Consider the following 23771-nt stretch of genomic DNA (forward strand, 5'->3'; position numbering starts at 1 on the left):
CAGTACTGTATTCATCTTTTTGTTGTTGTTATTGTAATGTTTCAACTGACTTACTTTTTCCAGGTTCTTGAATTGAAAGAAAACCATTAAATAACATACTTACGTACTTTCACAGTTCACTGTATCCTCCAAGCACACCCTTTCATCTCTCACCATTCAGTTATCACACAATTAATGCTATTTACACTCATGGGACTTCTGAGAGAACTTATCAGTGTGTATGAAAAGGAAACATCTGAGGAATTCAAATCACTGGATGCTTCATACTGAAATTCTGAAATCCCATAGTATAGGTAACCCATTGCCACATGTAGCAGTAATATAACAGCTATGAAAATAAGAGTCTCAAAAAATATAATAAATCAACAAATTTGAAAACAGACTATGCAAACTGACCTCTCATCCTCTTCTATAATTCTGATTGTTTTGTAGAGGATTCTGCAATTAATTTTTGACAATCAGTAAAGAACTCTAACCCCACTATTTGAATTTAACAATATTGCTTAAAATTTTAAGCCTCAAATCCATGTAACATTAAATTTAAAACACATACATAGAATCCTATTGGATTAATTCAATAAATGATACGCATTCCTGTTGGGGTTGTATTTCCAAGAAACTAGCCACTTGCAAGATAGAAAACTTTTCTGCTACTCAAAAGTTTATTAGTATCTCACAGGCTCTTGTTCAGCTGTCAACTTAAAGCATAAGCAGTGATTTTTCATAATGTAAGAAAGAGCTGAAGCAACTGAAATTCAAGGTAAGTTCTCTTTATTCATTCTGTGTATTACCAGCTTTCATTGAAAAATCACTTTTTGCATTGGAATATCTTTGAGTTCTCTTCCTTTATTCTGCTAAAACTCTATTTCCTCCATGTAATCTTAGAGACAGGTGCACTCAGCTGTGTCAGGAGTAGATAAGGACTGTAAGTTAAGTTTATCAATTGGCAGAGTGTGAAAACTCAAAAGTAAATTATAAAATACCTAAACGTATATGTATTGGTAATTAATTCTTCACTAGTTGAGTGAAACTTGGAGACATAACACCAATACAAAAAGTTTCAGTTATGTTGAGACTTGCAAAAAATTTTGAAGATATTCGTTTCTCAAAAAACTCCTAATGTTGTCTCCATCTCAGTTTTATGACCACCAGGACTCTCAGGCCCTTTTCTGCAAGGCTACTATTCCAGATCATCAGCTCCCCTGCATCTCATGGGGCAAGGTCTTCATCCTTCCCAGGTGTGAAGCTTCACATTCCCCTTTATTGACCAATTTCTCAAATCTGTCCAGGTGTCTCTTGACAGCACATCTCTCTGGAATGACAGCAGTTCCTCATGGTTTTGTGTCATCAGAAAATCTACCCTCTCTATAAAGCATTTCCAAGAGAGAATTACTTCAGACAGAGATACCAGTATTGGACTGTTATTTGGAAATATCTTACATCTATTGATCATATTGAAAGCCAAATGATCAACTAACAGATGCTGACCAAAAACTCAGAATGATAATACATAAATTGCTTCACAAGTAGTGTCTCTTATTTCCATGGAAAGTACAATAGATGCAAAGAGCACAGGAACATTATCTGATAGAGCAAACTTTCTTCAACAGTCACCACCTTTATTAGCTATATATTTTTTGCCATCAATGAACAAGAACCTGCATAACACACAAAAATCTGCACCAACATGGGCAACTTACTTCTGCCACTACTGTTCCACCCATTGCCTCACTGTGCTTGCCTTCACTGGTCTCCATAAATGTTCAGAATCAATGAATTGATATCCATCAGTGCCATTTCTTCCCCACATGGAAGAACTCAGTTCCACAACTTTGTTTCATATGTACTTTCATTTCAGCTGCCATTTCATCAGACTGCCCTAATGCTGCTGTCTTTAACATTGGTGGGAAGGTTCAGTCTCTACCAACTTCCACCTGTGATATGGTGGCAAAATAATAAGGCAGCACTATTTTCAAAGTAACCCTTAGATGTAAGTTCAGTAATTAACTTTCACTGTGAAGAATTAAATTTTTTTCTTGTCATGAAATGAAACTTAAATATTTTTATGTCTTGTGTTCCTTATTCTATCAGCGTAGACATTTCATTGCTTTGAACCATTTGCTCAGTGCTATTATGACTGTCCCTAGTATTAAACTTTAAGCTGCTAAACTTTCTAAAATATATTTGATTAATATTCATATTTTTACAATATTTCACTTTGCTCCACATTTTCTTACTTTCTCTTTTTTATTATTATTGTTTTCAAGCTTTTAAGCATGTACCAAACCACTTTAAATAAATAAGCAGCTCTGAAGGAAAATTATAAGAGAGCATTATCTGCTGATTTCAGAAAGAGGTTTTAAGCCCTGAAATTTTACCCAGGATATTTGAATTTATGCTACCTGTATTATTATAATTTCTGCACATGGAAAAATGCTATCAGCTTTCTTCAAAAAAACGCTTCATACAAGCACTAACAGAAAGAGCAAGTAAGACCACAAAGGTTTGCTGTCTGGTTAAGTGCTGTGGTTTAACCTGATAGACAACAAAGCAACACATGACTATTTACTTGCTCTCCCCGAGGTGGGATGAGGGAAAGAACTGGAAATAAAACATAAAGTATGATGAAACAAACAAACCAAAAAAAAAATCAATAATATATCATATATTATCACAATTTGCTTACCTGCAACCTGACACCTGGATAACCACACAATTGCCAGCCAACTCACATCCCACTAGCAAAGGGTCCTGAGCATGCTCCCATCTCTCAACAGCAGCTGAAACAGTGTACTATTAACACCATCTCAGCTGCAACCAGCACAATAGACTACTTTTAGTTTCACAAATTTGTGACACAAACTATAAAAATGATTTCTAATTAACCTGTGTACTCTCCAGCTAAAGGTAAATGAAGGTAAATAGAACTGCAATGCCTCCCTTTTTGTTTACGTGATTGTTACTTCTAAGATAAACTTTGCTATACCCTTAAAATATGTTAATTTCTCCTCACAGGATGAGCTAGAGGTTAACAATCATATCAAGAAAAAAAATAAAAATCAACTTACTACTGAACTAGAAAGTATGAAATATCAAGTAATATTTTAGAAGCTGGGGAATTATGAGGAATTAATGGTAATGACTTCAACTTCCTAATAGTTTAATAATAGGCTGTTTTGCACTAATGCTGTTTAATTTAACATTCTCATTTTGATTAAGTCAAGTACTCCCAGGTTATGTACGTTCCAACACACTCCTTACAGTGGTGCTAAATCTTTTTGTACCCAAATATTATGCAAAGCCTGTTAGATGTAAACAGCAGATAAAAGCTACTATGCCCTTAATACCTCTCTACTTTGTGCACTTCTAAGGCTTATATCTGATTTTGCTTACAGTCTATCCCAAAGTTTATTCATCATCAGGTGGAAAAATATTTATAAATGGAATTGAATCAAATATTCTCACAAAACCCATAATCATTACAGCGGGAGGATTTTCTATTCTAGACTCCATTAGGCATCTTTGCAGTTATTTTTTTTACACAGACACAGTTCTCTAATTTATTTCCCCTTTTCCCTTCATCTTCTAACAGTGCAGGGTCATGCTGGGATATTCATTAGTTTTATGCTAGCAGTTCTTACAGGCAGCCTCAGAGGCATCAGCATCACCTCAGAAATCATTAAAGTAACTGGCGCTGCAATCTAAAACTGACAAGCATAGAATAATCATTTAGGAGCTGAAACATGGTCTTCTATAAATGAGTCTTTTGCAGGAAAAAAAAAAGTACACGTTCCAGTCATCCTCTGGAGACAAAATGAGATCTTAATAAATCAAATCCAAAGCCATTTATGTGTATACATCTTTGCCATGTCTGAGAAATAGCATCAAGTTTTTCAGACCTGTGTTTTTTTTTTTTCCTGACTAAGTCCAGAAGCACTGAATCACACATGACAGCAACAACGTTGGATCAGATTCATAATCTAACATTAGATTCACTGAACTAGAGTACTCTATTTGCATACTCATGATAACTTTTATTTAAGATGCCTGCTGCCTCCCTTACCACTATTAATGAGGAAAATTTTATTGAGAACAAGAATTGCCATACTCACGTGTATGAGGATAGTGTCATAAACAGTCATCTGTGGATCTGTGTATCATTTGGGTTAAGCTACTGACAGGCGAGTAAGAGTATCTGGGAACAGAAAGGAAATGTATTTTCAACTTTGTGAGTTGGTTCTTCAGGATCTTTATTCTCTCTCTGACCTACAGAAACATCTACCACTTTCCCTCAACCACTTGCTACAGGCACACATACCCTTTTGTAAGATCTGTTTCTTACTTCTTTTCCTCATAACTCCAACTCCTTAACACTGATTTAGAATCATACCCCATCATTTCAATTTGGCTGAAGGAAGTAAAAATGCAGCTGTCACTCATCCACACTACCTCTTTACTAAAACATGACTATATAACTATCAGCAATGATATAAACAAAAAGAAAGGCTTCTTTGAGACCATGGAAAGGCAACATTTGCTGATTAACTATGTTATGATTCAAAAGGTTAGTGTGGCAGAAAGGTGATACAAGAGGGAAATAGCAAAAGGGACAAACAGGAAAAGAATACTCACCCTTCCCCAATTACCTAAGCTCAAGAGGAAAAGCTCCAACAAGAAAGGGATCTCCAACAACAGAGGTCTAAGAGAGTGGCAGCCAGGCTTTATGTCTTCCTGTTACGCAGCTGAAATGCCTTCACCTGTGCTCCCAGGGCTGAATGGATCCTTTCCCCAGGTTATCAATCAGTGGTTCAGGCCGGGGCTCAACAGCTCCCATCAAACAGCCATGTTTTAAAATGCACTTGTTATACCAATTAGATATCAGTAACTTGATCAGTTAAATGCTTAGGGCTTAACTCAGTTGCGGACAGATTCATATATAGCTCTGCTTAAGAACACCTGAATTATACATGGTGTATTCATTCTTTCTAACCAGCCGAGTTACAGACCTGCAGAAGTGTTGTAACTCTTTAAAGCAGCAAATGAAGGTTAAAGTGGTCATTTCAAATGAGAGGCTCAGCACATCAACTAGTCCCAGAAACTGACAGACTGCAATAGGGAGAACAAACCTGTAGAGTTGAAGTGGGTATAAACCCGTTTAATGCAACCTGATCTCAATAACACAAATAAGATTGATGACAGATTTCAAACAGCTGTGTTGTTTGTCTGAACTCTAAACTTCCTGTCTTAAAAACTGCATGAAATTTTCTCTTTTCAAGTTTCAGATAGTCTCTCTCATTGCTTTTAATGGCACTACTTGCAGAGTAAGAAACTTCAAAGCATTAAATACTGCAGAATGTGGTCTAGTAAGAAAAGAGGCTCATTATGAAAGATGCTCTTTTGCTCAGGGTGGATGTCAAAGATTTATGAAAAGAGTGAGAACTCTACGCAAAAATCCAACTTCCTGGAAAAAAACAATCTCCTACTGTCCAGTTCCTCAGTTTCCTTCATATTGCTGCTGAATCACAAGCACTGTTGAGATAAATTTAAAAAATACATCTTGTATTTTGCAAGGAAAATCTTTTGTAACCCTGTAAAAATACTATCAGATAATTATTCTGTTTGGCTGCAGTTTGAGAAGATGGTCATTTTATCTGTGATACAGAAGAAAGCAGCTGGATAAATTCTATCAAGGCAGATAAAAGGAATGTTCTTAGAGAAAGAGTGAAAAAGATGACTTTCTGAAAAATTGATTTTAAACTCTAATTATGGCTCTTTGGAAATTATATCACTCACAAAGGATTAAAACGTGCTTCAGAATCACAGAATGACCCAGGTTGGAAGGGACCTCAAGGATCATGTAGTTCCAACCCCCCTGCCTAGCAGGGCCACCAAACATACACATTTACTAGATCAGGTTGCCCAGGGCCCCATCCAACCTGGCCTTGAACACCTCCAAGGACAGGGCATCCACAATCTCCCTGGGCAGCCTGTTCCAGGGCCTAACCACTCTCCTAGTGAAGAACTTCCCCCTAACAACCAACCTAAATCTTCCCTCTTTCAACTTAAAACCATTTCCCCTTGTCTTGCTATTGTCAGCCCTTTAGAAGAGTTTACTCCCCTCCTGGGTGTAGATTCCCTTCAGGTATTGAAAGGCTGCAATGAGGTCACCCCGCAACCTTCTCTTCTCCAGGCTGAACAAGCCCAACTCCCTCAACCTGTCCTCATAGGGGAAGTGCTCCAGCCCCCTGATCATCTTCATGGCCCTCCTCTGGACCCTTTCCAAAATCTCTATGTCTTTTTTGTACTGAGGGCTCCACACTTGGACACAGTACTCCAGATGGGGCCTCACAAGAGCCGAGTAGAGAGGGACAATCATCTCCCTATCCCTGCTGACCACCCCTCTCCTGATGGAGCCCAGGATACCATTTGCTTTCCGAGCTGCCAGAGCGCACTGCTGGCTCATGTTAAGTCTCTTGTCCATCAGGACCCCCAGGTCCTTCTCAGCTGAGCTGCTCTCAAGGACCACTCCTCCCAGCCTGTACAGGTGCCTGGGGTTCTTCCTGCCTAAGTACAAAACCTAGCACTTTGCTGTGTTGAACCTCATTAGGTTCACCCGAGCCCAGCTTTCCAGCCTGTCGAGGTCCCTCTGCCTCCTAATGCAGGAAGCTATTTGCCTTCTCATAGTGAAGTACCTCTGCCTCTTTGACAATGCTGGTACACACTAAAATTAACAAACATGATAAAATTTTCTGACCTGTACTGCAGCTTTTTCTTTCAAAATGCAGATGTAGTAATCGTGTATTAACACGCTGCAGTATTCTTTGAGTGATCTTTTGAAGAAAAGCTATATGCTTGCTAGGAAAAATAATAATAATAATAATTTTTAAAAAGTTATTGAATTATTAGCTTACGTTGTTGAAATTCTATGAAATGGAGAATTCCAGATAGTACATTCCTTTAGCACACTGGGAAAAAAAAAAAAAAAGAGCTTTACCTTCTTGTCTCTGAATCATTTTCTTGAGTGGTTTACACCAAACCATCTGCATAGCCTTCAACTCAGACAGAAAACAAGTGGAGGAGGCATTTGGATAATGGTGCCAAAGAGATAGTTCTCATTTACTTTTATATGCCACAGTGGATTTTAGAGTGTACCCACAAACACACCCACATTTTTATTTTCTCTGACAAATTCTTGTATCAGCACTATTAGTGGAAAGATGATTTAGTATATTAAAATGCAAATTGAATAAACTTTGGCAGAGGATTCCTGTGGTACACCTCTCATTACACTAACTATTAGCTTATGAACTTGGAGTTGCGGCTTACTAAAAATAAATAATATTCATATGAGGAACATTAATCTGCAGTGTCACATTCCACTTCAGCTGGAATAATTAAAATGTGACTTTAGTTGAACTTGAATGAAGTATCATGAGAGTCAAGGTGGTGATTTTATTTACAATAGCTGTGTTCTTTATGAAACACCAGTACGATAAAAGTAGAAAAATCTCTATAAAACAGTATATAATAGATAACAACCGTGTGGAAATTAGCAGTAGCCATAAGGAGTGCTAAAGTGCAACAATCTAATCCTAAATGGGATGCAGCATATGTCACTATAATTAATAACTAAAAGAAGTCTAAAATGGTTTAAGTTGTTTCATATGAGATTTTGAATTGTTGCAATATGGGTTTCATTTAGGAAGGAAGAAAACCAAACTTTTAAAGTCTATAAAGGTGGACTGGAAATATTATTAACTTTTCCTTCTACTTCTAGCTGAGTTCAACCACAGATACTGATGTGAAGACATCTGAGACATTGTGACACATTCACTAAGGTTTGCTTCTTATTTTCAGTGGACTAAGGCTTATCTGATGTAAGTTGACAGAAATACTTCTCATCCACAAGTGAGTAGTTCTTGATCAGAAGTGAATTGTCAAGACAAATTTCTGAAAAGCAAAATACTTTTTTCTCTTTGAATGAAAGAAAAGAGAAAATAATTGATTTTATTTTATTAAAAATGCATTTATTCCATGTAGATCTATAATATCTACAATTTCTAATTCCTTAGACATTGGCCAGGTAGATTGGGCAGTTTCTGATACAACAAAAATTATTTTTAACCATCCAATTAAATATCTGTGTAGTAATCTCTTTTTTAAGTACTATAGCTCTCTAGCTATGCTGTTTCTCTGTTGCTTGATCCTGAGTAAGGTGGCTGAAGGCAGACAGTAAAGTCTTCTTATTAATAAATCACATAGAATTGTAAGGGTTGGAAAGGACCTCTGGAGATCATCTGTCCCACCCTCTGCTAAAGCAGGCTCTCTAGAGAAGGTTGCAGAGGAAAGCATCCAGGTGGGTTTTGAACATTTTCAAAAGAGAATCTCGGCAGCTTGTTCCAGTACTCTGTCATCCTCACAGTAATTTTTTTTTTTTTCTCATGTTTGTATGGATTCTTTTATTTTCTAGTTTTTGCCCGTGGCCCCTTTTTCTTTTTCTGCATATCACTGGGGGAAAAAAAAAAAAAACACAAAAAAAACCAAAAAACAAGATATGTTTCTCTCTTGGTTTGCTCATCTCCAAGCTGAACTGTCCCGCATCTCTCAGCCTTTCCTGGCTTACTCCACCACTGGCTGCACTGATGTGAACACTGCCAGTCTTTCATTTTATCACATTGTCCTTTTGCTAAGAAAAAGCAAATGCTAATTTTGGAAATGAAGAAAATCCAAGTTATGATTTTCCCTGTAACATAAGGGCACAATTACTTAATAAGATTTAATTCCTCTCCAATCCCTGACACATGTACATAAGTGAAACTTAACACTTTCCTTCAATTTCAGTAAAGGAATATCTGAAGTTTACGCTAGAAAACATTGATATGTCTATTTGTATATCACTGAGAAGAAGCAAGCACAAATCCTAGACTTCACTGAAGTCTGTCTGAAGTGCACTCCTAGTGTCCAGACAGACTGTGCGGAGCATTTGGGAGTGAGGCCAAATCCCCTGGTTCAAAAATCACCTGCAAGAGCAGCTCTGCCAAGGAATGTCCAGAAACAAGGTTTGGTGATTTTGTTGTCCACGGGCTATAAATATGAGCAGCGTCTCTGGGCCAGATGAGAAGACCAGCAAAGATAAAGAAACAGCAGTTGAAAAAAGGAAATGTGCACACTTTTAAATCCATAGGGAAAGAAGGAGCAGGAAGGGCAGAGGGAAGAGCTTACAAGAAATCAACTTATTTGGCCAGCAACTTAGGGCTGGGTTGCCACACCTCATCATTAGCAGATGCTTTAAGTTTTCATTTTTGAGGAAGGCAAATACAGAAAATGTTTTGTGTGTTACCACTGACTGTACAACGGCATGTGCTTGAGTCAGTAGGATACAGTGCTAATAATTCATTTAAACAGTATAGTTTCTTCTGTGACACAACCCAGGCATTTAGGCCACAGTGCTGACTCCAGTTTTAAGATATTTAAAAGATCTGTGCTTAGTGAAGGAATGATGAACACAAGAAGTATCTGTGTAAAATCTGTATCCACAGCAAAGTACACATATTTGGAAAAGATCTGGTATGACAGAATTAAGTGTGTAAATAAACACAATGTAGGTATCAAAGCCTTCCCCATTACAAATTGCTTTATGCCTTTCTGAGCATGGCATGCAGATTCTGATAACTAATTTTTCCCTTCAATTCCTCCTTTCACATTCCAAACCTCTGAGCAACTTAAAGCTGAGATTTTCACTGAAAAAATTGACTTGACATAGAAATACTTCCCTCTTTTAGGAATCTGGAGAATAATGCAGTTATCTTGGGATTAGAATTTGCAGGGAGAGCTTCCAGATGTCCATGGGATCATTAGCAGAAAATTATAATTCTTTTAAACTGCAACTGATTTCAATTAAACTATCTCAGTATTTTTACAAAGACTTAAATGTAGTGGTTATTTCTTTATTGACACATACACATAATCACATTAACCGAACTGGGTGTCTCTTTTAGTGAGAGTATAGGCTCCAAACAAATGTTATTTCTGACTTAAGATCAGGCCACAAAATGTCCAAAAGCCCCCTTGTGGGCTTATCATGCAGTATTCATGTGCTCGGAAGAAATTCAAGGTGCTCACCCTTTTGCACACCACTTTTAATTTTTCATTTATTTTTGTTTCTCCCCTAGATGTTCTTTGTGAAAGCCCACCTCATAGCAGTGTGAGACCATGGTACGTGATTTAAATGAAGCATTTAAATGAAGAAATACTGGCATGAGAAACCTGTGTTTAGCCAAAGCACCTTGCTCTTAGCGAGGCAAAGATTCGTCTTTCATTACTGAGCTTTGAGTGTCCAGTATACAGTACTGAAGGGCTGATTCTTCCAGAGGAGGTAAAGTAAGATGGGGATAGAAGGAAAGAGGAGAGAAAGGTGTTCAATCATGCTGCCCTGGGGTCCAAACATTTCCAGAATATGACAGAGGGTGGGAGTTCTGGATTATTACCAGGAGGGAATGGAATTTGGTTCAGAAGAGAAAAACAACAAAAAACAACAACAACAAACAAAAACAAAAACAACAAAAAACCATATTTTGCTTCAGTTTGATGTTGTGTACCCCACACACAAAAGCAGCAGAAAGGGGTTTATCTCAGGGCTGAGGATCTGATCCCTAGGATCTGAAAAAAATAACATACTCAGACAAAGAGAAAACAATCCTTTAGCTGTTCTCCTGCAGTCATAAAACCATATTGTTTGTTCACTACTTTCTCAGAAAGGTTTCATCTGTTTTCACTTTAAAAAAAAATGGGACCAATGATGAAAACCAGAATAGTATGAAACATGAAATGCCCTAGTTTTCTGATTTACATGAAAAGTCTAATTTAACAATGATATGATTAATATGTCAACAGGAAGCAGAAAATAAAGAAGAAACTGGAAATATTTTGGAAAGGGTGAATACAAAAAACAAATAACGATAACCGTTGTAAGATATGTCTGATATAGATGTAGATAATTTTTTAATGTCAAGCTAATGGGATTACAATGTGTACTATGAATATATATACCACTGGACATATAACATATCTATGGCACATTGCCATAGATCCCATCTCGTATCAACAGAGGATGAAGGATTTTCACGACTAGAATTGTGTTTGAAATTTCACAGAAAAAATAAAATACATATATATATCTACATATATTAAATAAATGAAAATGAAGGAAAATATCTCTGACTTGGAGTTTTCAAACAGTGGGAAAAAAAAATATTAGAAGCATACTTACCCTACAAGAGGAAACATGAATATAACTCCAAGGTTTGGACTCTTTATTTTTGCCATGAGCTTCCAGTACTTACATTGCCTTTTCATTTCATCTGGTATTTATTTGAAAATCCCATCTGTTCAGATCCCCCCAAAATTGTAACACATATAAAATGTTAAAACTATTTAAATAATATGAACATAATTTTCTGGGGCTACTTTGCTGAAATGATGTTAAAAAATCTTTCCTTAATATTCAATGACTTTTCTTTATAATGCCTGCTAAAGTTAATAATTCTGTTGAGATTAGATGAAAAGCAGAACACTAATCAAAACAGTCAAGAAATAAGAAGGAATAATTCAATCTCTACATTCTCTATATTTATATATTGAAATCCTCTACAGTGTACATCAACAAATCATGAAAATCTTTAGATATCTCCATCATCTGAAGTACCTATCAAGCCCTATTTTGCAAATATACAAAATGTTGATAGAAAGAGGAAACTATTTTATCTGTTAAACAAGAAAATCAATGTCATTTTATTGTTTAGTGTAATTTTAGACATCAATACAAGTGAAAAATACAATGTTTAATTAACTGCAAATCAGTCATGCCATTACTTCCCAGAGAATGAGCATCCTGTAGAAGCTACAGGACCAGAGGTTATATGCAACCTAATTGCTACCACCTTCAAAAAAGCTCTAGTAACTGTACTCCCACAGAGTCCACCAAAATCACACATCCATTCCCAAACACTGTTTAAGAGTTAAAAAAAACATACCCAAAATAGTTGAGTAGAAGAGATGGAAATCTAAAGAAACAATAAACACAAGAAGAGATGGATAACAAATCAACAGAAGCTTAGGGAGTTTGTGTCCACCTTTCTTGTCACAATTTAGCTATACCATCTTGGTGGGACATATATTCAACGGCTTGTAGATTGGATCATCTTGAAACCTCTTGATTAATTAATTTATTAGGTGTCATAATGTGTTCCTGAGCCTGTCATGAAGAATATTTTTAATTTGCTATTTATATTCTGGTATGTAAAATTGCATGTTACTTTTTTAAGGCTCTGATGTGTTGACCAATGTTGTAATGAGTGTTTGAAGAACAAATGAAGTCTTTGATTCTTCTGGGGAGAGGGTTTAGCAGATAATAAATAATTTGACACAGTTTAGGGCATTTAAAATCTTTTCCTATTATCCCTGAATCAGCCATAGAATTATGTTTATTTGGCTCCACACATGGACCCTAGATTTAAAAATAACCATATTCCTTCCTGAGTGAGGCAGTCAGAAAGATAAAAGCCAGATGTACTGGCTGTCTCAGGGACTTAGTGTTCATTTTTTTCTTGACATGTTCGCACCAAGTAATGAAAGTGTGCTGTCTTCCTTGTGAAATCTGTGGTTAGAGCCTGGTTCTGGCCAGGAAGCTGAGAGATTTCTATTTCCGTATCCCACAAATGCGCAACAGCATGTTCTTTCACATACCTGGCAAGGACATGTACTGAACTGATTTTCATCTTGTGTTATCAAAAACTACTAGTCACAGAATCACTTGTACATAGGAACAGCTGCTGGCAAAGAAAGGTAATGATTTTGGGGTCACTGGATTTTGCTTATTCATCAGTTTAAGGGAGGTTCATATAGATAACTCATCTTCAATTAAGTTACTGAAATTTGGCCGATTATTTGCCATCTCACCTACATGGATTTTTGGCAGCTGGTCTAGCGGACTAATATCTCTCTGTAAATGAATCTTCTGAGTAGCTTAGCCCTGGTCTATTCAGTTATGGAGGAAATCCAAAATCTACAGCTTTTCATCCAGATCAATCTGAAACTGAAAGTAAGGATATAAACAAATGTTCCTCATAAATAAATTAATTTTTCTTGTCCCACTTTAAAAGTTTTCAAAAGTTTTGCCATGTTGTGTTCAGATATTGCCTTGTTACGTTCAAACACTATTTAATTCAATACAACATGAGTTCTTTTGGGAAAATCTCTTCTCCCTGAAATGCAAATTAATTATTTTTATAATCATGGTCATTAGTATTATTAGAATTAGCAATACTTACTATCATTTTTACTCCATTTCTACTTTCCTTAAAATCATCACAAATTTGACCTTATTTTGCAACTGCTTTGAGCTGTTCTGTTTGTAAATCTTGTAGGTTTATCTTAAAGAAGTGCATAGACAGCTATGTAAATTACTAAGAGATAAGTCAGCACAGTATTTGTGGGCAGTGACAGTTTCAAAATTGAAATGATCAAATCTTTTTTATCCACTCTTATATTTGGTTTTACAGTCCAAATTCATCATGAATATATGGTGATGTGATGTGATCCACACATTTTAGTGCAAATTTTTATATACATTCTCTTTCTTCATATACATATGCTATACCTCAAATAATTGATACAATACATAAACCATACAAGAGGGAAATAAAACACATAAATAAACACAGTAGCAGGTGTACTTCATAACACTGCAATAACTGCTGTACTGAAGAACACAGCAGTCCGGATTACAATAATATCAAAATGCTTCAATGCAGTGTAAAGTGTCAAGCAACATCTTTTTCCACTTTGCAGTTTCCATGGCTGAAATCTTGATCCCACTGAATTCAAGAGGGTAACTCCATACAGAGCTATGATACTGCCCAGTGATGAAGAATCTAGGTTCTAGTGCTGTGACATTTAGTTCAGCTAGTCATCATCTCAGTCCCATTCATGTGGTTCTTCACATGGTAACTGGAAGAGATTTAAAGAAGAAATCTTTAAACCAAGAGGGCTGAGGAAAATTCTCATTTACATATGCAGCAATAATCCCAGCAATGGTAACAGCAAGTTTATGTATATTATGTGAAATCATAAAACAGACCTGATGCTGTGAATTAGTTTATAGTAGACAAGAAAACAAGTAAGCCTGTAATAGCTTATAAAAATTTTTTTTTCATAGTTTTCCAACTTTGGTTTTTCAGTCACTATGCTTCTATGTTGAGTTCGGAGTAGAATTCATATATCTGATTCCTTTCCCAGCTCCCCTTCCCAAAAGAAACATTAACTGGAATTGAAACTCTTTGATCTGCTCTTAAAAATGGATCTGATTTTAACAGGAAGCAGCTATGCAAAAAGTAAGGGCTTAATCCAAATTTGACACTGCTTTGTGCATATATCATCAGTGCATGAAAAACTGCCAAGAGATTTTGAGATTATCATTTAAGATGCAGAGCACTAAGGTGTGAATTTTACAGATTTCTGCAAAGCTAGAAAGGAAAGGACCTTGTATGTTGTAAATATATAAGAAAGCTTAGAAATCATGTTCGATCTTAGATGGTATTTTGACTAACTTTCACCCAATTTAATCACATACTACACACCCCACATGCATTGCATTTCCAGTCATTTTGGAACATTCATCTTATTTTATTTAACATGTTAGTTGCGTAGTAACCTGAAACTTTGTGGTGCGTTGTTATATTTGAAGTGTACACTGAAATCTGTACAATTGAGAAGTCTAGCTTCTTGCTGCTGCTTGATTCTATGACAGACAAAATAGAAATTGTTTAAGTTATGAAGTAAGAAAACAATTCTCAAAATCTGCTTCTAATTGTTCAGAATTTACTCCTTGCTCCTCAGATATGCATAATCTGAATTATAGATACAATCCTTGCAGACATGTTTTTATTAAGTTTCCCAAGTAATGATCAACATGAATATCTTTTCCAACTACTTTCAATAAGAAATTTATTGTGAATTTTATCACATTGAGATTGTTGTCTCTTCATTGAAAAAACAGTCAAGAAATAATCCAAATGAGATTTGAGGAAATAAAATCTTAGAAAGACCATCAGCTTCACGAATTCTGAGCACACTTTTACATGGTACACTGTTTACCAAGCAGTATAGAAGGAATGTTTTATTTCTTCAGAGCCAACAAATACTTTTAAGTGCCATTTCTATTGCTTTTAAGATAGAGTAGCGAAGTCCGTAACTTTTACTTCTGCTGAACTGTGTAAGCTGTTGGCATTCTCCTGCAGTCAATTGTGGTCTGTTATTGGACACCATTCTGGTAAACCTGAAGACCCAAAGAAACCCCATAGTGATCCTGTGGTTTGGATATAAGAAACAAGTTGTTTCAGACATGCAATTACTTCAAATAGCTGTTGTCTGCACCCAAGAAGCATTCCTTATCTGTTTTAGCATGGCATGATAGATTGCACTATACTACTCAAGGACTGTTTCAACCACTGCAAAGATTCATGCGCTTACTGTTAAAAATCTGCTACTTGATCTCTTTATTAAATCTTGGTTACCAGAAACTGTTTCTTATTATAACTGTCATTTGACACTTTCTGAAGTATTTTTCCAGGCAGATCTTCAAACAATTCAGCTTGGTAGCAACTAAGAATTTATCACTCCAAATTCCCCAAGCAAGTACCCTTGCTCACTGAAGAGCAGACTCTTGATTGTAGGTCTGCAGCAACAGCTGTTATATAATTAATATAAGGTTCAGCTGATTTTATCATTAATAATTAGGGTCTTGTTCAGCAGTTAATTTAACAACCATTTAGCTTTGTACAAGGAATGATTTTTTTTATCACATCTTATTTTTTAATGTTTATTCTGTGAATAAATATAAAATCATTTATTTTCAACTCACCTTTTTGTTTACTTTCAGGGTAGTTTAGGGGTTAGGAATCATCAAATACATAGCTTTTAAAATAACTCATTCTTACATATCAGTTCTCTTCACATCCCTACTAATAAATAAAGGTCAGTTTGCTGTCATTTAAGATTATGAAACAGTTATTATACATGCAAACCTCATAAGCAAATTCAGTTTAATTCCTTTGAAGAGCTATGCTTATTTTGCTAACAATATATATATGATGGCTGATGTTTGTTTTCCCTATTCTTATAATTTTCACAATTATTGTGCCTTGTGTCACAAGGGCACAATTAATTTGCCCTTGTGACAGTTCATAGTGTCTCAATGTGCTTGCTATTGTCAAATGCATTGATACTCTTCATAATCATGAGCTTCCATTAAAGACCAGAAAGACAAGATGAAGATAATCTCTAGTAAAGTTAGTCATTAGAAAAGTGAAGCATTTGTTTAATGTACTTTTTTGTTGTTCCTAAATTAGAAGGTCTATTTTTTTTTTATTTTATTTTATTTATATATTTTTTCTTCAAAGAGAAATAAATAAAGCAGTATAGTCCCTGGAGACTCTCAAGGCAAGGCTGGATCAGGCCCTGAGCAACCTGATCCAACTGTATACGTCCCTGTTCATCATGGGGGTGTTGGAATAGATGACCTTTAAATGACCCTTCCACCTCTAAGAATTCTATGATTCTATGCTTATTAAATAATTAATAGGAAACAAACAGTAACAAGTATAAATTGTCACTGTTAAGAAACCTGATTGAAGTTAGATTTGCCATATAACATGTCTATCTGAAACTAAAGAAGGCTACTTCCTGGAATCTGAGGTCACATTGTTCCGATCTGTAAGAGTAGTCTTTTATCAACTATTTAAAGGCTTTCTTGCATATATTTGCCTAATCAAGAATATCTGCTTGGCCAAATTAACCCACATATCTCATCTCACCTTTAAACAGATGAGGTGGGGTGGGAAATTTGATCTACTTTACCTAAATTCTATGTGATTTGTGAGCTGTTGCTGAGGTGCCAAAATATCCCTCAAATGAGCAAATACTGAAAATCTCATCAAAATCTAAATTTCAAGGGGCTGTTGTATGTTAATAACAAATTTATTTGTGTCATTCAATTCACCCAGCTTCCTGAAATCAATAGAATAATCTCTGCTGGAGAGGTCTGGATAAGGTGCACACTTCCTACTGGTACATAAATGGATATGATATCATTAGTCACTCATACATGATGCTGTTTGTGGAGTCCGTGGTTTTCTTCATTCAGTTAATGGTACAGTCAGTCCCCTAGAGGAACATACTTTTTGTTTTCGTGGATAAAAATGTTCCTTAAAAAGCTTCTACAGAAAACTTTTATGGGGAAAGCTATTTTCTCACCCAATACTGGTGTCAAGAATTATGCTACATGAACTTACTTTTATATAAAGCAGAGCACGTGTAGCAGCAGTAAAAAATACTCACTTCAATGCAAATGACTGGATATTTATGTTATTATACATGTTTACATCAAAAAGCTTTTTAAAAATATATCAAAACATTTTTAAAATAAGACTCCCCAGTGTGCCAAAAAATAAAGATGTCCATCTGTACATTTTCTAGATTTTGTACTAAATCATTCTGTGTTTGCATTGTGAAAGCATTACAAGCCATGGATCCCATGTGATACCTAATTATAGTGTGGATGTGGGCTGAGAAATGTCCTGGCATTATGCAGATAGAATGGCTTTCTTGCAATTCCTTCTGAAATATTTGCTTCTTTTCTCACTCTGATTATTTAACACCATCTGCTTTGAATTCTTTCCTAACTTATTTGATAAAGGATAAGGATACGAGCAGTTTAGAAAGCCGGAAAACTTAAAAAACACAGAAGAGGGAGAGGGAGAGGGAGAGGGAGAGGGAGAGGGGAGAGGAGAGGGAGAGGAGAGGAGCAGGAGAGGGAGAGGGAGAGGGAGAGGGAGAGGGAGAGGGAGAGGGAGAGGGAGAGGAGAGAAACCCCACCTTCTGTTAAAAAAAGAAACAAAACCAGCACACTAAGAAAAGCTGATAACAATCAGGGCAAACAAACAATCACGTTAAGGTGATTAGATAGAGCAGTTTGTTTTTTTTTATTTTTCCTTTTATTTATTTATTCATTTATTTGTTTATTTTTCTTGAGTGGCTTGATAGTTTGTGTGAATAAAAGAATGTTTATAAGCAATGTTGTTTGTTGGGATTTTTTTCCAGAGCATTTGGAAGTTCTATACTGAGAGACTTCTGTTTGTGCCTACAATACATCTTTTTTTTTTTTCCACTATAGTTTTAAACTATACATTTGTATAAATGTTACAGTTTTATATGGAATGCATGCAACATATGTATTATAAGTAAGAAGAAAAGTATCTGTGCTTGAATACTTATACTTGAGTACTTATATCAATATGGCTAAGTGGTGTCAGGTGTAATCATTCAGAACCTTGAAAAAAATCTGGTCTCAATATTGTATATTGCCAAGAATCATAGAAGTTACTGTCTAAAATTTAAATTCCTAGAAAGTCAGTATCTTTGGTTTTGTACATTAACTCTTTATTAAAATCTTTGCATATATCTCAACTAATATCAATAATGCTATTCACATCATGGAAAAATGTTAGCACCTAGAATATAAAAAACAAAAACAAAAAAAACCAACACTGCACCCCCTGGCATTAGATCAAGAAATCTAGAAAAACAACAAGAGCCGTTAAAGATAGCATTAGCCTCAAAATGATTTTTTGTAGCATATACTTGTTCTTTCTGTGATTTCCTGAGAATGGCCATAAAACTTTGAATTTTAATTTTGAAATATAATACGACTACAGTGTTCAAACATGCTCCTGATCCAGTAATGGAATGGGGATAAGTAAAATATAGCTTGAACATGAGTGAAGAAGCATCTCTCCATCAGCCTCTATCAGTTCTACAAAGTTGGTTAAAGCTGGAAGATTCAGAAGTAGTCTCTTTTCAGACTGACGGGTAGAAAAAGTTAAGATTAAACAGTAAATTGGTGCTGATAAGCTAGTATAATGTTTGCTTGTTTGTTTATGTCATAGATGACTCTCTATATAAGCCCTCTCCCTCACTCCCCTATTTTTAAGGTATTTGAAATGGAGAGTCATGTTTAATTCACATATTGCAATCTAGTTATCTCAGATGTTTCATAAAGTAGAAAGAGATTTTTTACCACTCATCAGCTATTCCATTAGACTGCCTGTTCTTAGTGATTGCAACGTATGTCAGTCTGTCTTTTTCTTTTAATATTCTCCATAGATGCAGAACACATTTAATTGCCATGAATAAGGTAAATCCAAAATACATTTTGGACTATAAACATTTAGAAAAAACATTGGTCACCTAAAACTCAGGTTTGTCTTTTACCCAGCTGAATATGTCTGTATTTGTATGTTATACAGCCTCAGATTATTTAAAAGACCATTGTTTCCTGAGATAATACTACTGCTGAATACTGAATGCTGTGAGATACTGCAGCCTTTTCTAAGTAAATGAAAGGTCACAAAAATTTACTGCATTATATAAATGGAATGATCTCTCCATATGCAGCTTCTCTGCAGGAAAATAAAGAATGGTGCTATACAAATTTTCTCCATTTTAATCTTATTTACTCTACACTGAAAATCATTGCCAATGGCAAAAGAATATCTCAGTTTTTATTATATAAAAGAAAGAAAGAAAGAAAGAAAGAAAGAAAGAAAGAAAGAAAGAAAGAAAGAAAGAAAGAAAGAAAGAAAGAAGAAAGTAAAAAGAAAAATCTAAAAGAAAAAGAAAGTAGAACATTAATTTCTTTGTGTTATTGACAAAATGTTTAATGTTGACATTTCAATATCAGTGTCCAGTGTCCTCAGGTATTTTTATTGAGTGCATGGCCTTTGTAAATACCTTCTGTTTTAAAAGCATATTAAAAATAGCAAAAAAAGTAAAGTACCTATTTGTAATTGGACTGTAAAATAGATTTCCTTTGGAATGTAAAGTTAGTAAAAAGTTCTGCATTTTTTAGAAATAATATGTAACGTTATGGAATATGAAATGAGGTATTTGCCATACAGAAAAAGCACTTCAGGAGGAAAAATTAAAAAAAAGTTTTAAAGTTAAGTTGAGCTAATTTTGTTTTTTACTTAATATGTTTTCCTAGTGTGACACATAGCACTGTTGCAAACCATATTATGTGACAGAACACAGTCAGTAAAATTTTGCAGAATAGTTTGTAATATATGTTTGGATTTATGCAAAGCATACAGAACCTTAGCTAGTACAGATAAATCTCTTTGTTGGAAACTGAATTGCTTTCTGTTCTTTTTCTTCCTTAAGTGCCTCAGTTCATGTTTAGGTATGCATAACATTTGTATTGGGTACAGCATCCTCACAGGGGACTGGATTCAATTGTGGATCCCTTGTGGATCCCTTCCAACTCAGGATATTCCATTTCTTTCCATTCCATTTTGTTCTAATTAATATAGATTTTCAAAATTCCTATGTTTCTACTGTCATTTTTACTCATCTCCAAAGGAGTTTAACTTGGTAGAATACAAAGAGAAAGCCCAGCAGATCTCAGCCAGAAACAGTGATGCAGACTCAAATGTCCTTTGCAAGAATGGAGGCTGAACAGACAGGAAATCCTAATACCTGATAATTGCCTGCAGCAATTGTTTTTCAGCATGTTTCCTTCATGCTTCTATCTTTCCCTTTCTCAGTCAGTTTTATTTTTTAATCAAAACAGAAACAACATTTTCTGAGTGCTTGGCAATTAACTTCAGTGCAGACTTTCATTCTGCACAGTTCTGCCATGTTCAGATTAATTCACATTTCCCAGGATATGGCACTGCTGAGCTTGGGCATCTGTAGCAGCCTCCATGGCTTCATGTTTATCACTGCGCAGTGAGAAGGGCACAGGAACACGTAGTAATTCTGCCCTCTCCCACAAACTGGGTGTTATCCTGCTGACAATTTATTTGGAACCAATCCCTGTGTAAGATGACAGCATTCCTGTTGCTTAACCAGGAAGTCCTCAAGGTCAGCATGGGTCAAGGACAGACTGGCCATTTAAAAACAACATGACATAACAAATGGAAGTGTCCCATTTCAGCAAGTCGGCATGAGGTTTATTCCTGTCATTACTGTCACCAAATCAAATCTGCTTGTGAAAGTCAAAGCTATCAAAGTATTCCTTGCTTCCTTGCTGATAATTCAGGAATTATACAGCCATCTACTGGTGCTTTTTCTACCTATAGGTATGATACTAACATATTTGGAAGAAAAAAACTATAAGAGACTTTAACTCAAGTTAAAGTGGTAAATTTTGCCCTTGTGATTGAAATGTTGAAGAGAAAAGCAAGGGTGAGATGTGGCAACCACAGTTCTACTGTTACAATTCGTAAAAATAATGAGCAAACTAATAAAGAGCATGTTAGTGACTGAGAATGATGAAAGCATAGCTTAAATGGAGGCTGACATGAAAAATATATATATCAATTTGTGTGTGTGTATTTGACAACTAATTGCAGTTATTTTTAACAGTGTAAATAGCTGCTACCTTGAAACATAATAGAGATATACTCCCAGGCAACCAAATTGGTTTTTCCTTACCAGGTGAGCAAAAAAAGAAAAAAAGAAAAAGGTTGTATTTGTGGGATTTGTGGGAAATAAACACCTCTTTTAGGCACAAGCAAAGGTAAGGCAACAGTGGATATCTGTATACATAAATTAAAACTCCAGAAGCAACCATCTTCTATCCCATAAATAAGCATCCTTGCAGCCTGATTATTACATTTTCCGTTTCTCTCACAAAGTTGTTCTCTGTTAAGCTTAACAGTAACCATACATTAAAGTGGCAATGCCTGTTCAGGGACAGAACTACTCAAATTTTTCAAGTTTTAACAGTCAGGAGACTAGCTGAAGATACATTGTGTCCTGTCCTGAACACTATGAGCCACACTCAGTAAAGCTGATGCCTCCTCGGCACTTATTCATCTGGAGTATCCCTGGCATATGACTCACCCTAGGTGCACCTGAACACAGCATGTAGCTGGGGAAATCAGATGTGTTTGTAAAGACAGTTCTTGGTTCTCCTTACTATAAACATACATTAATATGTAAAGCAGGCTAAGAACCATTTCTTGTTTAAGACACACACTGGCTCACAGCCACAGGGCTCTTTCTAAACCAGTGTTATGTGGAGCTTGGCCCTGGGCCCTCTCAGAGCCCCAAACAAAACTGCTGAAGCCCAAAGGCATTGTAAAATGTAAATATATAGTAGGTCAGATCAAAATATCTGATGTAATGTATTGTCTGTATTGCAACCTATCTGATCAAGGGTGATATTTTTATAGCAAAATACTTGAGAGTGTGATGGGTACCTAGATCTGTGACATGAGAGAAAGTGGTGGTCTTTGAGAGGGTCAACAATTTATATATATACACCATTGAACAACAGTGAAGGATGAAAGAACCAGACTATCCTGGCATTGTTCTTTCTGCTCATTGAGAATATACTTTACATGTGCTTTGTCCTAAGCAGTGCCTGTGCACCACCAGGAAAAGTATCTCTGGGCATCATCCCAACTGTGCCTGCTTGGTGTTTATTAACCAGAGCTGTAGATCACAGATAAGTTTTATGCCATGCCATGGTCTTTTTGTTTTTTTACTATGAGCAGAGATTTGCTGGAGTAAACGTAGCATGGACATTTAGTAGCAAGCAAAGAAACTGAATACTGTGTAGAGAGTAATTTGGCATAGATTCAGATAAAATTTGCTGTGAAAGCTAAGGGAAATAAATAAATAGCTCTCAAATTCAAGACAGGAAAGGAAAGAATGAGTCAGGGGCTCAAGTGGATAGGAATGAGGAAGCAGACGAATGACATAAAATAAGACAAGAACAGACAGAGGTAACAGAAGACTAAATTAAGGGTTTCACTAAACTCAGCAGACAGAGGTCACCACCAGTCAAGTGTGCAGCCTGCTGGCATTTTCATAATCTACTCTAATTCTTAGTAGAACAGATATTTGTTTCATCTATTAGCAGAACTAAGTAGCCTTCTTCTACCTTTGGGATGCAGACTGAAATATTCTCAGAAGCAAATCACAGCACATTAGCTATGTAGAAAGTAATGGCTTTCTCTTGGCTTTCTGCAAAGTGCTCTTGTAGCAAAGCCCTTCATCATTCTAACCTAGGTAATCTATCTGAATTTGGCAAAATGTTTAAGCAGTCATTTAATATTCGATGCTGACTTAAAACTTCCATGAGTTAACGGATTTCAACCATGCTGATTTAAAGCCTGTACTTACATATTTTCTTTGAACTAAGCCTTTCAGTGTGTATTTTACCAACTATAACTTAGCCCCTGCACCTCTGAATCCACATTACATAACCACATTATATAACCACAAACTGTTTCACGAATCTGTCACAGCAGAACTTTGGCTAATTCTGGAATTTACAGCCTACTTCCAATCAGCTTCCACTAAAATGTGACGGGATTGTGCCATCACCTTTTCAGAAACCATCTGTATTCAGCCAGAGTTCTTAGCAAAATTGTGCTGCAAGAACTTGCAAGCAAGAGCTAAGGAGGAGGTGGGATTGCTCTGGAGATTTAACAGTCTCTTTTGGATAGTTTCTTTCAGCTACACTGCATACTGTAACTTTAGAAGACACATCTACAGAGATATAGAAGTGCTTCCCACTCAGCCTCCATGAGCACATTACCCACTGCCTGACCTTACCTAGGCAAAATATGTAAATAAAGCTTCCAGTTGAGTACAGTTGGTTTCAGAGGGTTCACCAATGATTTTATCTTGCCTATATATTTAGA

At 35.9% G+C, this 23771-nt stretch overlaps 1 long non-coding RNA gene across 1 annotated transcript; it reads right to left on the reverse strand.

The window, feature by feature from the left end:
• Nucleotides 1–608: 608 nt before the first annotated feature.
• Nucleotides 609–4735, reverse strand: LOC107315171. The gene is made up of 4 exons (XR_001555805.2): nucleotides 4633–4735; nucleotides 4113–4195; nucleotides 2687–2780; nucleotides 609–1312 (listed from the first exon to the last, which is right to left on the reverse strand). It is a non-coding gene; the product is annotated as an uncharacterized LOC107315171 (long non-coding RNA).
• Nucleotides 4736–23771: the final 19036 nt, after the last annotated feature.

Source organism: Coturnix japonica, chromosome 5, assembly GCF_001577835.2.
Source record: "Coturnix japonica isolate 7356 chromosome 5, Coturnix japonica 2.1, whole genome shotgun sequence".
In the NCBI taxonomy this organism is placed as follows: Eukaryota; Metazoa; Chordata; class Aves; order Galliformes; family Phasianidae; genus Coturnix; species Coturnix japonica.